Source organism: Chlorocebus sabaeus, chromosome 25, assembly GCF_047675955.1.
Source record: "Chlorocebus sabaeus isolate Y175 chromosome 25, mChlSab1.0.hap1, whole genome shotgun sequence".
Classification (NCBI taxonomy): domain Eukaryota; kingdom Metazoa; phylum Chordata; class Mammalia; order Primates; family Cercopithecidae; genus Chlorocebus; species Chlorocebus sabaeus.
Window position 1 is genome coordinate 34,996,506 of NC_132928.1, and position 22,181 is coordinate 35,018,686.

Below are 22,181 nucleotides of genomic sequence, written 5' to 3' on the forward strand. Positions count from 1 at the left end.
ATCCTACTTTATTTTATTTTATTTACTTATGTTTTACCTTGTTGCACTGGCCTGGACATCCAGTGCAATATTTAAAAATATTCTTATCTTATTCCTGATCTTAGGAGAAAGCCTTCAATGTCTCACTACTAAGTGTAACATTGGTTGATATGAGCCATTTTTCAGATGAGGGTATCCTTTTCTATTCCTAATCATTGAGAGTTTCTTTATGATGAGGAATTGGGTTGACTTTTAAGTGTTATTTCAATATCTTATATTTTATTCTCCACTATTCCATTAATATGGTAGATTGCATATTTGTGTTTTTGAATGTTTAAATTTAAGCTAAACTTACATATCTAATATTATTTCCAAGTGGTCAAAACATTTTTTTAAAGATATGTCTGGGAAAACTAGAAAGCCATATGTAGAAGAATGAAACTGGATCCCCATCTCTCACCTTATACAAAAATAAGTTTAAGATAGATCAAAGGATTGAATCTCAGACCTGAAACCCTAAAAATTCTAGAAGATAGCATCAGAAAACTCTTCTAGACATTAGCTTAGGCAAAAAGTTCACGACTAAGACTCCAAAAGCAAATGCAACAAAAGCAAAAATAAATAAATGGAACCTAGTTAAACTAGAAAGCTTCTGCAAAGGAAAAGAAATAATCAGCAAAGTAAACAGAAAACCCATAGATTGGGAGAAAATATTTGCAACTATGCATCCAACAAAGGACTAATATCCAGAATCTACAAGGAGCTCAATCAGCAAGAAAAAACAAAAGATCCCATCAAAAGGTAGGAAAATAATATGAATAGACAATTCTCAGAAGAAGATATGTAAGTAACCAACAAACATATGAAAAAAATACTCAACATCACTAATCACCAGGGAAATGCAAATTAAAAACACAAGGAGATATCACCTTAGTCCTACAAGAATGGTCAGAATTAAAAAGTCAAAAAAAAAAAAATACATTTTGGTGTGGATGTGGTGAAAGGGAGTTTTTTTTACACTGCTGGTGAGAATGTAAATTAGTACAGTTACTATGGAAAACAGTGTCGAGATTCCTTGAAGAAGTAAAAGTAGAACTACTGTTAGATCCAGTAATCCCACCACTGGATATCTATTCAAAGGAAAACAAGTTGGAACCAAACTAAATGCCCATCAACCAAGTAGATAAATAAAATGGCCTCCAACTTCATCCAAGTTCCTGTAAATTCCAGTATTTTCTTCCATTTTATGGCTGAGTAGTATTCCATGGTGTGTGTGTGTGTGTGCCAAATCAAATTCTATAAATATTTCCTCTTTGTATTTTTATGTGAAAGTGAAATTGAAAGTTCATTATAGTCATTAATTGATTTAGCTAATCATATTGAATTATCAAACAAAGAAGACAATTTCCAAGGTTCTTTTCCTCCTGCTACATGTACTCTCTTTTTTAATGTGTGCTATGGATTTGGATTATGATAGGAAGAAAGAGTAAGAATTCATGGTTTTTGATGAATAGATTGATCTACATATCAATCTACAGATAGATAGTCATAAAAGTGTACATAAAATGGTAGCTTTATCTCATGACAGGGTCTAATAGCATGATACTCTGGTGTCAATAAGGAAAGCTAATGCCCAAGTCTTGATTTCTAATTAATATTCCTCATTTAAAGAAACAAAGATTGGCTGGGCGCAGTGGCTCACAACTGTAATTCCAGCACTTTGAGAAGTCAAGGTGGGCGGATCACCTGAGGTCAGGAGTTCAAGACTAGCCTGATCAACATGGAGAAAACCCATCTCTACTAAAAATACAAAATTAGCCAGGCGTGGTGGCACGTGTCTGTAATCCCAGCTATTCGAGAGGCTGAGGCAAGAGACTCTCTTGAACCCGGGAGGTGGAGGTTGCAGTGAGCTGAATCATGCCATTGCACTCCAGCCTGGGCAAAAAGAAGGAAACTCTGTCTAAAAAAAAAGAGAGAGAGAGAGAGAGAAGAGAAGAGAAAAGAAAAGAAACAAAGATTGCTGTGTGATATTTCAGGGATAGGATTAAAAAAAAAATTAAAAAATGAACCTAAAACATTGTTTTAGAAAGAAAGTAAGTAAGGCCTCAAAGAATCAAAAATGTGTCAAAAGGACAGGAAAGTCAGCTAGGAAGTGCCTTCACTGGTAAATCTGTGACAGTTTGAGTATAAAAATGAATAAAGTAGTCATAGATTGTAACTCTTTGAATAAAAGAAGAATTCATCATTTTAAAGTACACATGTATGTATATACTGATTAATAAAAGAATAAATAAATGAGATAAAAGAAAAATGACTATTAGTAAATAAAGAGGAAATAAGGAATAATGTATTAAAAATTATAATGGATAGCCAACCCAATGGCTTAAAGTTTGAAAACTAACAAAATATTACATAGACATAAAGTATCCCCTACACATTACTTATAAATTATAAATTGAAAGGCAGTGACTTGTCAGGGTAGAAAACTTGTTGTCACTACCTTAACAAGTCATCGAAACTAACATTAGTATTTTAGGGTAAGTCAACATCACATACTTCCAAACAGGATATACTGTGAAGGATAAATCAGTTTACTGACATTTTTGAAAATCACATTGAAGGGGTGGCCTGCCCCTCCACACCTGTCGGCGTTTCTCATTAGGTGGAAGGAGAGACTTGAGAAAAGAAATGAGACACAGAGACAAAGTATAGAGAAAGAAAAAGTGGGCCCAGGGGACGGCGCTCAGCATATACAGGACCCACGCGGGCACCGGTCTCTGAGTTCCCTCAGTATTTATTGATCATTCTCTTTACCATCTTAGAAAAAGGGAAGTGGCAGGATAATAGGATCATCTTAGTGAGAAGGTCAGCAGTAAGACATATGAATAAAGATCTCTGTGACATAAGTTTAAAGAAAAGTGCTGTGCCTTAATATGCATATATAAACATCTCCATAAGCCTTTTTAGTGCATAAAGAGCAGCATTGAGCTAGCAAATCCCACCTTTCACCCCAAGGCGGTTTTCTCCTTTCTCAGTAAACAGAACATACAATCGGGTTTTACACCGAGATGTTCCATTGCCCCGGGACAGATGCTTTTCTCTATCTCAACCACCAAGAGGCCTTCTTTCCTCTTATACTAGTCCTCAGTACAGACCCTTCACAGTTGTCAGGCTGGGGGAGGATCAGGTCTTTCCCTTCCCTCGAGGCCATATTTCAGACTATCATGTGGGGAGAACCGTGGACAATACCTAGCTTTCCTAGGCAGAGGTCCCTGTGACATTTGGCATTGTACATGTCCCTGGGTACTTGAGATTAAGAGAATGGTGATGACTTTTCACAAGCATACTGCCTTCAGGCACTTGTTTAACAAAGCACACCCTGCACAGCCCAAAATCCGTTAAACCTTGAGTCACCACAGCACATGTCTCTTGCAAGGACAAGGTTGGGGGTAGGGTCACAGATTAACAGCATCTCAGATACAGAACAAAATGGAGTCTCTTATGTCTACTTCTTTCTATATAGACACAGTAACAGTCTGATCTCTCTTTCTTGTCCCCACATCACATCACCTGAATCTTATTAAGAAGAATCTGTATGCAATTCCAACTAGAGAGGCATTCTACAAAATAACTGATTTCTACTCTTCCAAAATTTCTATTTAGAAAGATACAGATAAATAGTGTAAGATACTGCTACAAATTGCAAGAGAATGAAAAGCCTTGGCATCTAAATAAAATGCATAATGCCGGATTGGAACAAGGACTGGGAAAACTAACAACTTCAATGAACAATAGTAGGAGAATTGGCTCTGTTTATCTTGGGTTATATTACTTATCTCCTTAAATAAAATCAGAATTTATGATTCTATACTGAGACACAGTATGGATAGATGGATAGATGTATACATATAAAAGAATAAATGGGATAGGAGCTAATTGATAACTAGTGAAAAAGAAGGAACAATGTACTTATAAATTATAATGAATGCTGAACTAAGGAAGGTTTGATAAGTAACATAATTGCATAAATAGATATGTATCTGTGTTTATTAATAGATGTACTTTTGTGAATTTCAACAATTTAATACATACAAACATATGTATCTATGCCTTGATTGGTTATTCAAATTAACCCATTACATACACATTATAAATGAAGATAAACTTCTCTCTACTAATTGTCTAGACCATTTCTTCACTGATATGAAAATGCGTATATTTAAGATAATTGTATTTGATAGGAGAAGACTATTGTGCATTGCTATTTGGTTTGATAATTTTCTTTAAAATGAATAAAACTCTTGCCAGATATGAAGCTTTTAGCTTAGTCATATCTCAGTTATGCCAATCAGAAAGGCAATCTGGAAACTGAAGATTCTGTGAATAGAGCATTAATTTTACTGCTGAATAATTTAAATGTGGTTACACAGGTATTCCTCAAATATCAAGAAGATATAAACCACAAATATGTTCTTATAACTAGCAAATTTATGTTCACAGATAATGTAGAAAAAGTTTTAGCAGTAGAGAATGAGAAAAAAAGGAGGTAGCATTAAATATTAAAATTTGGAATCATGCGGAGTATGGCTAACATCTTCATCCAAAAAGATATTTTGTAATGAGGAAAAAGATTATTCAGGAAAGATTCGTTTGAACTGCTGTATACAAGAATAACTAGTCATATGCTTTTCAAGTAGTTTGAAACAAAAATGATTTTTTCTGAATTCAATAGTTCTTATAAATCCTTTTTGCTTATACGAACAAAGTTGGAAGCCATGTGGACAATATAGCCAGATTATTTAAACTGTGTAGATAAACATTCAGAATAATGTAATCTAAATATAATATTTTATTTTTCTCATATATCTTAATTTTAATCTCAACATACACGTTCCTTTTGTATTTTTGCATAACAAATGACACACAGTAACTTGCGCGTGATTTAACTGAATCTTCTTACGGTCTCACAGGTGGCAATCAAGATGTGTGCTCAACAATATTCTTTGGCGGAGATCAGGCTCCTCTTCCAAGTTCATATGGTTGTTAACAGAATTTAATTCATTTTGTTTCGCTGCCTCTCAGAGGGGATTGTTCTCAGCTCCCACACCTGAACACACAACTTTCTCTCACACACACTCACACTGGGGTGCTTACAGTAGAAAAATATTCTTTGTGTCTGAACATGTCTCTCCTTTTAGAGTGTCATTTGATTAACTCTGGCCCACCTGGCATAATTCTCCTTTTGTGTAATTCAAAAACAACAAATATAGGAACTTATTCTCATCTGGAAATTCCCTTCATGCTTCCCACATTGTCACAAAGGTGATATCCATCTATTCACAGGTTCCATTCACCCTCAAAATGAGACATATTATGGGGTGTGTGTATCAGAGAGTGGGATTTGGATCATTTTAGAATTCTGCCTAGCACAACTTCATTCATTTTCAATTCCTGAATAGTAAATAATCACAGATTTGCCAGTTAATGCAACCTTCATTATTTTCTCCGGGTTGCTCCAGGTCAAGAGTTTGGGCACAGCACAGGTAGGTTCTCCGATCGGGACCTCACAGGGTGTGATCAAAGAGGAAATGGGGGCCGACATCTCATCTAAGGTTTATAGCCCAATTCTAAGATTAGAACAACAACAAGTGTGTTGGCATAATTCAGTTGCTTGCAGTTGTAGAACTGAGAACTTTTTTTTTTTCTTCCTATCAGTTGGGACCATTTCAACTCCTAGAGACTATCTGCTGATGTCTACCCCATGACACGTTCTACAACATAGTAGGTTTTCTCCATAAGGGCAACAAGAGAACATTTTTCACTTCAACTGAATCTGACTTATTTTAAGTTATTTCAGGTCTACTCATGTTAATTACTGCAGACAGTCCCTGACTTATGATGGTTCAACTTATGATATTTTTGACTTTACTGTGGTGCAAAACAGATATGCATTCAATATGCTCCACTACTTACAGTGGGGCTATGTGTGGAGAAACCCATCATAAGTTGCAAATATCGTTAAGTAGAAAATGTAATTTTGACTTATATTTTCAACTTCTGATGGGTTTCTCAGGATGTAGCCATCATAAAAAGAGAAGCATCTGTATTTTGATTAACTAAAACTCAGCTGATTAGGGGCCTTGATCACATCTTTAAAATCCCCTCTATGTATTTAAAGAGCAGTTAATCTTTCTATGTATTTAAAGAACAATTAATCTTTTTAAAAATTCCTGTCATAATACAAGGTAATATAATCATATCATATTCACAAGTTGCATTCACAATCTAAGAGAGAAGATTAGATAGGACATATAAAACAAGGGATTAGAATCTTATAAATATGATTATTTGTGAAATAATTAATTGGGACATATATCTTCATTTTTCTTTTAAAAAATATTTTATTTTTCATTTATATGGGTACATAGTAGGCATGTATATTTATGGATTATATGAGATATCTTGATACAGACATACAATGTATAATAATCACATCAGGTTAATTCTTTTCAATTTAAATCTGTGCTATAGTGACTTTATGTGTATTTTTTCTATATAAGCATTTTAAAAATTAGTGATACAAATTAAAATAAATTAAAATAATAATTTCACTTAGTGCTTATCAGATGAATAAGAGGAACATAAACTTTTTCTTGGTGTGATATATTAAAGTATTCTGGAAAAACTCAGATGATTTAATACTAGATATCCATTATTATTTAATATTAAACTTTTAATAAGGGTTATTACATTATTGCTATTAAATTTTAATGTAAATCATAAGGATTTAAGGAATTTATTTGAGACAACTTGAAATAATCATTTCTGAACTCTTAGTTTCACACAAAATGTAAAAAGAGATCAGAAAATACATGGAGAGAAGTTCAAAACTGTAGCACTGAAGGACCGCATGCCTGGAGAAACCCTTCAATAAGAAATGCAAAACTTGTTCTCTGCCATCCCACTCTAGTCAATTGGCTCCAGAGTAATGATTCTACAATGGAACCTTCAAAAGCAAACCTCAGACACCACAACCATGAATATATTCCTGAATGGTTCACAGTGTATTTGTGCACCTAAACATTTCTGGAAATACTTGTTCATTTTTTTTTCTGAAAACATACATTCATTAGGACCTTCTAATTCTTGGATTCCCTAGTCTTGGTTTACCACTATTTTGATTTGCTAGAGTTTTTGTCTAGATTTTTGTTTGTTTGTTTGTTTGTTTTTTGCAGATTGAATTAACCATTGTTTCTCTCTTCAATTTACTTTCATGTACCTAGGTTCAGACATGTCTCTCCTTATTTTGAGGAGTCAGCTAATTGGAACTAAAATCTTGATTACAGTTTCTAAACTGTGTCCTTGCCATACTCTTCACCACCCTTCTCCAACCCATCCACAACTCTGGATTCAGATTTCTAAGAGAAGGAATACTGAGATCACTAGATACTTTCTGAAGTACCTTCTCAGAAGCTACAGCGTTAAAAGGAGAAGTGCTGAAAAGTAGGTATGAGAATACTATCAACCTAAAAAAAAATACACTAGAGAAAATTGTCTCTAAATATGTTGGTTTTATTTAAGGATAAGAAATGAGGATTATAATCTGGAATGCATAGAATGATAAAATTCCCAGTGCATTCAATGAGGGAAAGGGTAAGAAGAACTTTTATTAGCCAAAAGAGATTTATGTAAGTTCCTTAGAAATAGATTTCATTGGTCCCAGAGGTTCAAAGTCAGAGATATTGTCAGTTCATTGGTGGAGATGCTGTTACTGGGGAAGTGCTTGTCTAAGAACATCTTACCTGAATGACGTAAGTCCTAAAGAATGCCTAGTGATAACCTTTATCAACGCAGGAGATATGTGAAAGACATAAAAGGAATTTTAGAATGTCCTTGGAAACAGTTCTTATCTCAAACACACAAACATGAGTCTCCTCACCTTCAGGGCTTTTCATATTCTATTTTGTTTGGGAAGACAAAAATGATTTCATCCTGGTATCTGCAACTTTCACAGTACAAATACACTATATATGTTTTGTCACACTTTTGGGGTAAATCTTGACAACGCATGTAACCTGGTGAGGTAAGTTTTTCTCTGACAAAGTCTCTTCCAAGACTCATTTTCCTCATGGAGGCATAAAACACTGTGCCACTGAGGGAACGCCAAGATTAAAAAAATACTAAAAGGATAATCAAATAATGAAATATATAGCTGCAAAATTCTATATGATGTTATGATATTTGTTACATAAACTTGACAATAAAAATTTAGAAACATTATATATAGTAATATACACAGAGATGTAACTTGTGTTTAATACTGTTTAAAGTATTTTAGCTTAATTATGGTTTGATAAAACATCTTGTGTTCTTTGAATTTAGAAACATCATCTTTTTCAAAAGTCAGAAGTTTAGACTCATTCTTTATAATGCTATCCTGTCTCAATGTATTTGTCTCTATGATCATTATTTTAATGGTCATAGAGGATAATAAATACTTTCAGAGACAAAAGTCAACATTTTCTCATTAGCAGAAACCCACGGACAGCTATTTGCCTTTATTGTAAAACAGAATTATTCTAATGCAGATGTCTCCTAATGGCAAAAAGCAGAATAGTGTTCATAACTTTTACACACTTCTTTTAATTGCTCTTGTTTTATCAGAAATATCTTGACTCTGTTAATACATTTTCTATTGAGGTAAATTATGTAATAATCTGGGCCTCAGGTTACTTGACTATAAAAGCAGTTTGGAAAGACAGGAATAAAAGTTACTTTCAGAAACAAGATTTTTTAGTCCAACTTTCCCTGCCCCTTCTGTTAACAGTGTTATTCTCCCTTAACTCACTCTTTATTATGAATGAAATGGTGACATGTTAATGCTCGGCTATCCTGTAATTGCTGAGTGTTGTTTGCTTTCGTGAATTCCTGTTAAATATATAAAATGTAAAAATACAGATTTTTATTGTTTGTATCATTATACACTATATAAAATAATTTATATCATTCAGACCACAATATCCTCAGGTGTTCAGAAATTTTTTCATAGCTTAGACTTGTAATATATTGTGAGTTGCCTAGGAAGAAAAGATGTTTCAGGCTTCAAGTTGCTTTTTGTTAAACATAAATGAGGAGCAGCAGATGTTGATGAGAGTATCTGAGAAAATTCCAGTTTTTCTTTTCATGTACTATAGATCAGAGATCAGTTATATCTCTCTGGCAAAAGAGAAGGGAAACATCATCTTATCATTTTTGTACTTACACTGAGCTATCAGTGGAACTGTTCTTTAAAATAGAATACAGATACTTCTTACAGTTTTTGACATCAGTAAGAGGTATAATGATAACACGCTATGTAATAGCGTGATGTCTCTATATGTTTGGAATCTTTTCCAGGCCCTTCCAGAAAGAATGGGCTACCTGATGTTTGTCCCATGCCAACCTAAGTAGATGGCCAGCCATTTACCAAATGATGTCCAAAATAAAGTACAGAGTGAAAGTAGGATAAATGAGAATAAGTGCCCAGCAGGATAAAAGAAAAAAATATAAGAAGGTCCTAAGAGCAAATGTTTAGAGCCTCAGAACCAATGAAATAAGGAGGTAGGAAAGCAAAAACCAGAAAGAAAGGACCGAAACAGGACAAGGGGAAGACCTTTTGTCCTTTTGTGATGGCTCATCTCTTCTTAAAGATGAGTATATAGAAATTAGAGATATAAAACTCAAATATGTGTGTTTTAGTTAATTCAGTACAATTTTGTTCAAAGATTTCTATGAGCATTTACTAAAGGTTGTTTAATAAGTGCTACTTTACCTGAATATTTTATATTCAAAGATAGATGAGGCTAATTAAAGTATACTCTCATTTCAGTTTCTTGAAAATGTGGAGAACCATAAATTTGAGAATTTCTGTATAGTGCATATTTAATAAAAATCTACCATTGTTTTCATAAAAAATCCCACTGTGTTCAGAAATGAAGTAGATTTAAACTAATTTTGTCCCTCTGAATTAATAGTTATAACCAATGGATGTATGATACAGGTCACATTCAGACAGCAGTGATCTGCCCTAAAACTGTTAACATATGGTAATGATCCTTTCGTATCTTTTATCTGTTCTACATTTTCTTCCGAAAGAAAATTATGTAAAGGTCACCACTGTTTGTGGGAAAAACATAAAATTTTAGTACTATTCTGTAGTAGATCCAACAGAGTGAGCACAAGTTAATTAAAATATTTTCCCCCTTGGCCATTATGAAATTACCTGCACACAGTTAAGAGTATAAAATAGTCTTACCTGATTTATGTGATTGACAAAATGTGTTGTAGATTTGTGTGACTGATAAAAACTGGTACCCAGTGAGGAAATACATATATATATATATATATATATATATATATATATATATATAAAAGATATACATATATGTGTGTGTGTATGTGTTTCCATTTTTAAAGTTTTTAGTATGTAAATTATTTAAATTTTCTTATTAATATAAATTAAGTTTGCTGTAAAAGATGTAGAGGGAAATAAGTTCCTTTTTTAATCTAAAAGGTTTCTTGTGGTTGATGCATCTTATTTTCTTATAACACATTTTTAACACATATTTTAAGTTACTAGGCAAGTATTTTAGGAGCAAATTTTAAAAGGGACCTCAAAATGGTATGTAAAGCTGTGGTGAGGAAGATATGCCAAGGCAATATTAGAATACAGAGGTCATCATAATTTTATTTATGAAGGTTATTGAGTTTCTGGTGAGGAAGAGAAAACTCACTTGCTTACTGATGGAAGAGTAAGAGTTTGCAGGATAAAAAATCGAAGCCAAAGCCTCAAATGAGGGATAACAACATGTACTACAATCTCAATGGAAAAAACTGAGCTTTTAAAGGAACTGGCAATGCCATGGACCTATAGTTGAGTGATTGAAAAAGGTTATACATAACTTGAGGTTGAACTAGTAGACAGAGAAAGACTTTAGAGTTAATTCCAAACTAGTAGATGCTCTATTAACATTTGAGAAATGCTATTCATGATTCTGTCTGAAAAATTGGTTAGAAACAAAAAATGCAAGGTAAAGAGAAATAAATTTATCAATAATTTTGGAGAAGAGTTAGAGGAAGTTGGATTATGAAGGTGACAGCAGAGAAGGAAGGAAATGCAAAGAATTGAGACAGATTGTGTAGTTCTAATTCACAGGATTTGGTGATGGGCTGGATGTGTGATACAAATAAAACACAATATGTAAAGAATGAGACACAAGTAGTTTTAATTGAGCAACTGCATGGATTAAATTTTTATTTACTGAACCTTGTTGTTAGGGCCAAGCATTGTACAAAATTCTGGTTCTTATGAAGCAAATGTTGAAGATGTTAAATGGGTTTATGTGGATAAATAAATGTGAATAAATAAAGTAAAATTCATTATAATGACATTATACATAAATAGGGCAATTTTAGGTTGAGTTTTTAAATATCCTGATGTCTAATATTATGAAATATTAATGACCACATTGAATTGTTTAAAAACTATTAAAACCACTAAAGACATGAAAGAAGTATGAAAAACAAGAAACTTATATGTCGATATTTAAAGAACTATAAACCAATATTCAAATTGGACTGATGCAGTTTTAACCTGGATAATTAAATGCTGAAAAAGATGCAGAGCAAGTGTGAAGGCAAATACAAAATGGCACCAAAGTTGGGGAGTTTCTTATAAAATCTAATTTATACTGATCATACAACCCAACATTCTGTCTTGCTATTTGCCCAAGAAAAATGAAAATATGTATCCACATAAAAATCTGAATGCAAATGTGTAGTAGTTTAAATATAAAATGAAAACAATCAAAATGTCTTTTTTAAACAATATTAGATATATTTTCATAAAATACTTCCATCTTTAATCAGCTACTGTGCTGATAAATCTCCAAGAGTTGTGTATAATTCACAATAATATCCAACCTCCCTTGACCAGGGGCACTGTTTTTTTTTTTAATAGAGAACTAGATCTAAATGATCATATAACCCACTTTGGAAACATAAGTCTATGGGAATATTTTGGCACCAAATAATTCAGTTCTATATATCTATGCTAAGTAACTTATCCAAAATATGGATAATTACATACTATAAAGTATTTTGTTCATTATTTAACAATATACAAATAACTTAAATGTTCAACAATGGAGGAATGGTTAAGAAAATTTTTTCAGTCAATAAAATATGACATGACTAATTGTGATAGATGGGAATACTGTGGTAATGTGTAAATATATGTGTGTGTGTGTATATAAATGCTGGAAAAAAGCTGCAATAAAAATGTTTCACTATTATTACAGCTATATAAAAGAGTAAATATAAATATATATATATATATATCAAAAAAAGCTGGAATAAAGATGTTTCACAATTATTACAGCCATATAAAGAAAAAAGGAAGCATATCAAAATATTAACATTGATTATATTATGATTATAGTATTGCAAATTTTTGAAATATGTATTTTCTTTTTAAAATAGTCTCTGGGAGACTTTAGCACCAGATCTGCTAATTCTATCTCACCAACTAGAAGGGCAGAGAGAAGGTGTAAGGATATTTTGAATCATCTCCAGAAGTGTAGTTCTAAGAGATTCCCCCAAGAGAGTTATTTCTGGGTAGTGGGGGAGGGATTGGAAATTCAGTAAGAATTCCCTTAAGAATCGGTGGCTGGTTAGCTAAGTGGTGTTCATCTTTGGTGAGCTGTGTTCCTTTCTTTTAAAAACAATTGTTTATATAACTGACACTTAACAATTGCACATAACACTGTATGTTCCCACGTGGAATCTTAAAGAGTTGATTTCAGAGAAGTAGAGAGTAGATATTGGTTACCATAGGCTGTTTGGGGAGGGAGGAACCTAAAAAGGTTGATCAGTGGATCAAAAGCTTTCGTAAGACAGGAAGAGTAAGTTCTAGTATACTATTACACAGTAGGGTGACCAGAGCAAAGAGCAATTTACTGTCAATTTCAAGATAGCTAAAAGATAAGATTTTGAGTGTTATCCTCACAAATAAATGATAAATGTTTAAGGGGATGACAATTACACTATGTATACAAACATTGAAACAAAACATTGTACCCCATAAATATATACAAATGTCTTTAACTTTTAATGGATGAAGGAACCGTGATATAATCACATATACTAGAATGTTATTGACCAATAAAAATAATGGTTAAACTTTTGATACATTCAGTGGCAGAAATGAATCTCAAATGCATTAAATGAGAGAAGCCAGACTCAAAAGACTGTATACTGTTATAATCCATTTATAAAACATGCTAGTATAGGCAAAATTATTGAGGCAAGAAATGTATCAATTGCTACTGGTACACAGGCTCAGGGAAGTGATGTAACACAAAGGGACATTGGGGAACTTTTTGTGGTATTGGAAACATGTATCATGATTGTTTTTCCATGAAGCGTTTGTCAAAATCCAGAGAAATAGATGGAATTAATGATTTATTTTGCTATATGTAAATTTTAATTCAGTAAACATGACTAAAAAACCATATATAATCCAGCTATCAATTTTATCAATACATAAAAGTGTTCTATATAAGTGATAGTAAACTTTAGTATCTGTATTAAATTAAAACTAACAAAAACTGTTTTCAGATTTTGTCTCTAAGGTGAGTAGAATTAAAGAATATGTAATGTTTTATATTAAACTCACAAAAGTATTAAAATATAGATTATTCAATCTACATTTCTTTGATAACATATTTTTATCTTTTTATTCTTTGTAGGGATAACAAGTAATTTAAAGCAGTAACAGAAATATCCTATTTTAAAAAAATTCCTAGTGATCAAATTAATAAAAGTTGTATGTCTTATACTTAAAAATAGCAACTCTTTACGAATGGAAGGAAAATAAAAGGAAATTTAAAAGGAAAATTTTATATCCTATTTTATAGGGCAATATAATGGTCAATGGTGGTTTTGGATTCTGCATGTTAGAATCATTTACTGCAGCTTCAACAACAATGTTTTTAAAATCACATAATTCTTACCATTGTCGATGTTGTCTATTATTATTGACAAAATGGTATTTCTAATCATTTCCTTATTTTAATGGAGATATATATATATATATATATATATATATATTCTTTTTTTTCTTTGAATGCTACACAATTTACAGGAGGAAAAGAAGCCAGCCTCCAAGGACATACACCGGGGGAAAGCACAGTCTTCTAAAAAATGGTGCTGGGAAAACTGAATATCCATATCCAGAAGAATAAAGCTCTCACCACATAGATCAATCAAAATGCATTAAAGACTTAAATCTAAGGCCTGAAGCTAATAAACTGCCTTAAAAGAAACAACAGCATCACTGAGCTAACAATTCAGGATACTGGTCTGTGCAAAACCTCTTGGGTTAAGATTTCAGAAGCAGAGGCAACAAAAGCCAAGAAAGACAAACAGGATTACATCAAGCTAAAAATCTGCACAGCCAAGGGGGTACTCAAGATAGTGAAGGGATAACATAAAGAATGGGAGAAAATATTTGCAAGCTATCCACCCTGCAAAGGATTAAGAATATAAGGAACTCAACAACAACAAAACACCAAAAACAAAACAAAACAAAAAACAAACAAATGGGCCAAAAATCTAAACCAACATTTCTCAAAAGAAGGCATACAAATGGTCAGTAGGTATGTGAAAGAATGCTCAACATTATTAATCATCAGGAAAATCCAAATCAAAACCATAAGGAACTATCTCACTCCAGTTAAAATGCCTTCAATGAAAAAGACAAGAAAAATCGCAGACTCTGAGAAAGAGGCAGAGAAAACAGCACTTGTACTCTGTTGGTTGGAATGCATAGTATACAGCCATTATGGAAAACAGTGTGGAGGTTTCTCAAAAAGCTAAAAATTGAACGACCATGTGATTCAGTAATCCCATTGCTGGTTGTAGAGCGAAAGGAAAAGAAATTGGTATATTGAAAAGATATCTACATTCTTATGTTCACTGCAGTATTATTCACAATTGTCAATATGTGGAATCCTCCTAAGTGTCAATGTTTGCATGAATGAATAAAATATGGTATATATAAACAATGAAGCCATGCAAAATCATAAAATCCAGTCATTTGCAGCAATATGGTTGGAACTGGAGATCATTATGTTAAGGGAAATAAGCCAGGAACAGAAAGATAAATACTACATGTTCTCACTCATATATGGGACCCAAAAACATGGATCTCATGGAAGTAGAGAGTTGATTCATGGTCACCAGAGATCGAGAAAGATAGGAGAGATAGACGGATGAAGAGAGATTGGTTAATGGGTATACAAATAAAGTTAGATTGGAGGAATATGCTATAGTGTTTAAAAGTACAGTAGAAAGATAATAATTAACAATAATATATTGTATACTTCCAGATAGCCAAGAGAAAAGAATTGGAATGTTCCCAACATAAAGAAAAGATGAATGTTTGAAGTGGTAGATATTCCAATTACCCTGATTTGATTATTACCCATATTGTATGTATATATCAAAATATCACATGTACCCCATATGTACAACTATTATTAATATGTATCATAAAAGTCTTCCTCTGAATCTAAAATTCAGTTATGATAAATAATTGTAAAACGCAGAACCTCATTATCTTGAAGTCCAACCGATCCTGTTTAATAAGTACTAATAATTTCACAACTGTGTGTATTATCTTATTCTCATGTGATTAAAAGTTAACTCTGCTCTACTTTACTATTACAATTACCTGTACAAAAGTTTTAATGTGCCTGGTTTTTATACTTATTTTTAAATGCTAACATTTTGATATTTCTGTAGTTTTCATGATTGCTGTATAATTTTTCTAACATTATCTTCTTAAATTTAAGAATAAACATTTTATGTGAGTGACTGAATTATCAATCAAGGATTATTCTCTAATGCTATTTAGCTCATGATATTATGTACCTTCTACCTCCATGAAAGATGAGGTGGGAATTCAAGGAAGATGATAGTCAGCAATAATTAAAAACAATATTTTTTAGGGAAATCAAATGCCTATAAGGATATATGTGAAATAAGTAAAATATTGCCAAATGTGAGAAAATAGGGAGTATTAGAATTTTAGACAAATAGGGAAATGTAAACCAGATTGAAAGAATACTAATTCCTAATGCTAAAGCAAAGTGCTGACCCAAAATATCAATCTACTGACCATATTTGTTTCTAAACGCAAATGTTTCTGACCCTTTGACCCTATGTTATATGGCATTATATATAATGGTATTTTACCCTATATTATATACCAAAATATATAATTGACCCTATATTATATACTAAAATATATATTATTGAATGTCAATGTTTAAATTTTATTTTACACTTTTCTCATAATTTTTTTTAAAGACAGAATCTCACTCTGTCACGCAGGCTGGAGTTTAGGGCTGGGATTATAGCTTACTGTGACCTCCAAATTTTGGCCACAAGCTATCCTCCCATCTCAGTTTCTCAAGGAGCTGAGCCTACCGGTGTGTGCCACTATGTCTTGCTAATTTAAAAAAAAAACAATGTGAAGCATCTTGCTTAGTTGACCAGGCTGATCTCATACTCTTGACTTTAAATGATCCTCTTGACTTAGCATCCCAAAGCACTGGGATTACAGACATGAGCCATGTCCAGTTTTGTTCTTCTTGCTTAGGATTGTTCTTCTTGCTTAGGATTTTTTGTATCTTTTCTCTGCCTCTTTCTCAGGCTATGCAGGCTCCTTTTTGGTTCCATATGAAATATGAAGTGGATTTTTCTAAATCTATGAAGAAAGTCAGTGGTAGCTTGATGGGGATAGCAGAGAATCTATAAATTACTTTGGGCAGTGTGGCCATTTTCACGATATTGATTCTTCCTACCCATGAGCATGGAATGTTTTCCCATTTGTGTCCTCTATTATTTCCTTGAGCAGTGGTTTGTAGTTCTCCTTGAAGAGGTCCTCCACATCCCTTGTAAGTTGGATTCCTAGGTATTTTATTCTCTTTGTAGCAATTGTGAATGGGAGTTCACTCATGATTTGGCTCTCTGTTTATCTATTATTGACATATAGGAATTTTTGCATGTTGATTTTGTATCCTGAGACTTTGTTGAAGTTGCTTACCACCTTAAGGAGATTTTGGGCTGAGACAATGGCGTTTTCTAAATATACAATCATGTCATCTGGAAACAGAGACAATTTGACTTCCTCCCTTTCTATTTGAATACCCTTTATTTCTTTCTCTTGCCTAATTACCCTGGTCAGAACTTCCAATAATATGTTGAATAGGAGTGGTGAGAGAGAGCATCCTTGTCTTCTGCCAATTTTCAAAGGGAATGCTTCCAGCTTCTGCCTATTAGTATGAAATTGGCTGTGGGTTTGTCATAAATAGCTCTTACTATTTTGAGATAAGTTCCATCAATACATACTTTATTGAGAGTTTTTAGAATAAAGGGGTTTTGAATTTCATCAAACGCTTTTTCTGCATTTATTGAGATAATCGTGTGTTTTTTGTCATTGGTTCTGTTTATGTGATGGATTACATTTATTGATTTGCATGTGTTGAACCAGACTTGCATCCCAGGGATGACGCTGACTTGATCATGGTGGATTAGCTCTTTGATGTGCTGCTGGATTCGATTTGCCAGTATTTTATCAAGGATTTTTGCATCGATGTTCATGAGGGTATTGGCCTGAAATTTGTTGTTGTTGTTGTTGTTGTTGTTGTTGTGGTGTCTCTGCCAGGTTTGGTATCAGGATGATGCTAGCCTCATGACATGAGTTAGGGAGGAGTCACTCTTTTCCTATTATTTGGAATAGTTTTAGAAGTAATGATACCAGTTCCTCCTTGTACCTCTCGTAGAATTTGGCTGTAAATCCATCTGGTCCTGGGCTTTTTTTGTTTGTTTGTTTGGTAGGCTATTAATTACTGCCTCAATTTCAGAACTTGTTACTGGTCTATTCAGGAATTCGACTTCTTCCTGGTTTAGTCTTGGGGGTGTTTGTGTTCAGGAATTTATCCATTTCTTCTAGTTTTTCAGTTTATTTGTGTAGAGGTGTGTATACTATTCTCTGATGGTAGTTTGTATTTCTGTGGGATCAGTGGTGATAACCCCTTTATCATTTTTATTGTGTCTATTTGATTCTTCTCTCTTTTCTTTATTAGTCTGGCTAGAGGTCTATCTATTTTATTAATCTTCAAAAAACTTGCTCCTGGATTCATTGATTTTTTTGAAGGGATTTTCGTATCTTTATCTCCTTCAGTTCTTCTCTGATCTTAGTTGTTTCTTATCCACTGCTGGCTTTTGAATTTATTTGTTCTTGCTTCTCTAATTATTTTAATTGTGATGTTAGGGTGTTGATTTTAGATCTTTCCCACTTTCTTCTGCGGGCATTCAGTGGTATAAATTTCCCTCCAAACACTGTTTTTGCTGTGTCACAGACATTCTGGTATGTTGTGTCTTTGTTCCCATTGGTTTAAAATAACTTATTTATTTCTGCCTTAATTTTGTTATTTACCCAGTAGTCATTCAGGAGCAAGTTGTTCAGTTTCCATGTAGTTGTGTAGTTTTGAATGAGTTTCTTAAACCTGAGTTCTAATTTGATTGCACTGTGGTCTGAGAGACAGTTTTGTTATGATATCCATTCTTCTGCATTTGCCGAGGAGAGGAGTGTTTGACTTCCAATTATGTGGTCAATTTTATAATAAGTGTGATGTGGTGCTGAGAAGAATGTATATTCTGTTGATTTGGTGGAGAGTTCTGCAGACTATTAGGGCTGTTTCTCCAGAGGTGGGTTCAAATCCTGAATATCTTTGTTAATGTTCTGTCTTGTTGATCTGTCTAATATTGACAGTGGGGTGTTATAGTCTCCCACTATTATTGTGTGGGAGTCTAAGTCTCTTTTTAGATCACTAAGAACTTACTTTATGCACCTAAGTGCTCCTGTGTTGGGTGCATACATATTTAGAATAGTTAGCACATTTGTTGCATTGATCCCTTTAATATTATGTAATGTCCTTCATTGTAACTTTTGATCTTTGTTGGTTTAAAGTCTGTTTTATCAGAGACTAGGATTGCAACCCCTGCTTTTTTTTGTTTGGTTGGTTTTTTTTTTTCTTTTTTCTTTTTTCTTTTTTTTGGCTTTCCATTTGCTTGGTAAATATTCCTCCATCCCTTTAGTTTGAGCCTATATGTGTCTTTGCACATGAGATGAGTCTCCTGAATACAGCACACTGGTAAGTCTTGACTCTATCCAGTTTGCCAGTTTGTGTCTTTTAATTGGGGCATTTATCCCGCTTACATTAACCTTAACAATATTAAGGTTAATATTGTTATGTGTGAATTTAATCCTGTCGTTATGATGCTAGCTGGTTATTTTGCCTGTTACTTGATGCAGTTTCTTCATAGTGTCCATAGTCTTTACAATTTGGTATGTTTTTGCAGTGGCTAGTATTGGTTTTTCCTTTCCATATTTAGTGCTTCCTTCAGGAGCTCTTGTACGGCAGGCCTGGTAGTGACAAAAATTCTCAGCATTTGCTTGTCTGTAAAGGATTTTATCTCTCCTTCGCTTATGAAACTTGGTTTGGCAGGATATGAAATTCTGGGTTGAAAATTATTTTCTTTAAGAATGTTGAATATTGGCTCCCACTCTCTTCTGACTTGTAGGGTTTCTGTAGAGATATCCACTGTTAGTCTGATGAGCTTCCCTTTGTGGGTAACTCCACATTTTTCTCTGGCTGCCCTTAACATTTTCTCCTTCATGTCAACGTTGGTGAATCTGATGATTACGTGTCTTGGGGTTGCGCTTCTTGAGGAATATCTTTGTGATGTTCTCTGGGTTTCCTGTATTTTAATGTTGGCCTGTCTTGCTAGGTTGGGGAAGTTTTCCTGGATATCTTGAAGAGTGTTTTCCAACTTGGTTCCATTTGCCCCATCACTTTCAAGTATACCAATCAAACATAGGTTTGTCTTTTCACATAGTTCCATATTTCTCGGAGGCTTTGTTCATTCCTTTCCATGCTTTATTCTCACATCTTGTGTTCACACTTTATTGAATTAAGTTGATCTTCGATCTCTGATATCCTTTCTTTCGCTTGTTCAATTTGGCTACTGACACTTGTGTGTGCTTCACAAAGTTCTCATGCTGTGTTTTTGAGCTCCATCAGGTCATTTATGTTCTTCTCTAAAATGATTATTCTAGTTAGGAATTCCTCTATTTTTTTTTTTTTTCATTGGGTTAGAACATGCTCCTTTAGCTCAGAGGAGTTTGTTATTAATCACTTTATGAAGTCTACTTCTGTCAGTTCATCAAACTCATTCTCCATCTAGTTTTGTTCTCTTACTGGTGAAGAGTTGTGATCCTTTGGAGGAGAAGAGGTGTTCTGGTTTGTGGAATTTTCAGCCTTTTTACAACGGTTTTTCCTCATCTTCGTGGATTTATCTACTTTTAGTCTTTGATGTTGGTGACCTTTGAATGAGATTTCGGTGTGGATGTCCTTTTTGTTGATGTTGATGCTATTCCTTTCTGTTTGTTAGTTTTCTTTCTAACAGGCCCCTCTGCTACAGGTCTGTAATTTTTAACATTCAACAATAATAAAACAAAAAACTTTTTAAAAAATTGGGCAGATGATCTGATCAGGTATCTCACCAACGAAGATATACAGGTAGCAAATAAACCTATGACAGTATGCTCAACTTGAGTTGTCATCATGGGATTGTAGAGGACTACATGCTCACAAATGATACGTTCCCGATAAGTCCTGCTCTTGCAAACAAAGCAGGGCGTTCCCATGAGTCCTGCTCTTGCAAACAAAGCAGGGCGTCCCTGATAAGTCCTGCTCTTGCAAGCGAAGCAGGGCATTGGGGGCTTGCTTATGTGTAAATATCTTGAAAATCCAGAAAGTCAGGGAAAGGTCAGAAAAACAACAGTGTGTCTTGTGACTTGGCAACATTCCACAAACGACTGTATAAAATAAAGCAGAGCGTGCCATTCGAGGTGGCCGCCATGTTTGTCTTGTCTTGTGTTGTCTTGTGTGTTCATTCCCTTGTTTAGGAAACACGCGGACCCCAACATGGGATTGCAACTAAAAACAATGAGAAAGCACTCTATATCTATTAGAATGGCTAAAGTAAATAACAGCAATGATAACAACTACTGGAGAGTATGTGGAGCAAGAGGAACTCTCGTTCATTTTTGGTGGGAATACAGAATAGTATAGCCACTTGGAAAGAGTTTCTTATAAAACTAAATATAGTGTTACCATATGACCCAACAATCCTGCTCCCAGGAATTCAACCAAATAAGTTGAAAATTAATGTCCACATAAATCCTGTATGCAAATGTTTGTAACAGCTTTTTTCTAACCACTAAGACTGAAAGGCAAACAAAATGTCATTCAGTAGATGAATGGATAAACAAACTTTGATACATCCACTCAATGGAATATTATTCAGGGATTTAAAAAAAAGAGCCATGAAGCTACAAAAAGACCAGAAGGAACGGTTAATGCATATTGCTAAGTGAAAGAAGATAGTTTAAAAATTTACATGCTGTATGATTATAGATATGATATAGTCCAGAAAAGGAAAAGTTATGGAGTCAGTGAAAAGGTTGGTGGTGGCCATGGTTCTGGGAGAATAAGTAGAACAGAGAGAACTTTTAGGGCAGTGAAACCCATTCTTTAGGATGCTGCAATGGCAGAAACATCACATCATGTTTAGTTTACTGCAAGAACTAATAGAATGTATAATATATACAGTACATCTTAATGTAATGATAGAATTTGTTTAGTAATAATATGTCAATATTGGATTAATTTAATTATCAATAACAAGTGTAACATTTGTACCATACTCATGGAATATTTAATAATAGTGGAAACCATGAAGTTGTGGGAAGAGTGGTTATTTGGGAACTCTCTCTATTTTCTGCTCAATTTTTCTGTAAAACTAAAACTGCTCTAAGAAAGTCTATTAAAGTTTTTAAAAGGCTACTAAAAAAAAGGAAAAGATAAAGCCAATTGCCTGCTGTCACTTCACGCTAATTTTATTAGCTATGTTGTTCAAATATTTAAATTGCATTTTTTGTCTATTTTATGTTCCTGAGTTGATTGTGTAATGCTTAAATCTCATTATATTTGCATCACTATTTTTATATTTTCTATTAGCAGGTAAGA

At 33.5% G+C, this 22,181-nt stretch overlaps 1 pseudogene; it reads right to left on the reverse strand.

Moving 5' to 3' along the window:
* LOC140710167 (mitochondrial import inner membrane translocase subunit Tim17-A pseudogene) overlaps nucleotides 1–20,866 on the reverse strand; it is a 50,414-nt pseudogene extending 29,548 nt beyond the window's left edge.
* Nucleotides 20,867–22,181: the final 1,315 nt, after the last annotated feature.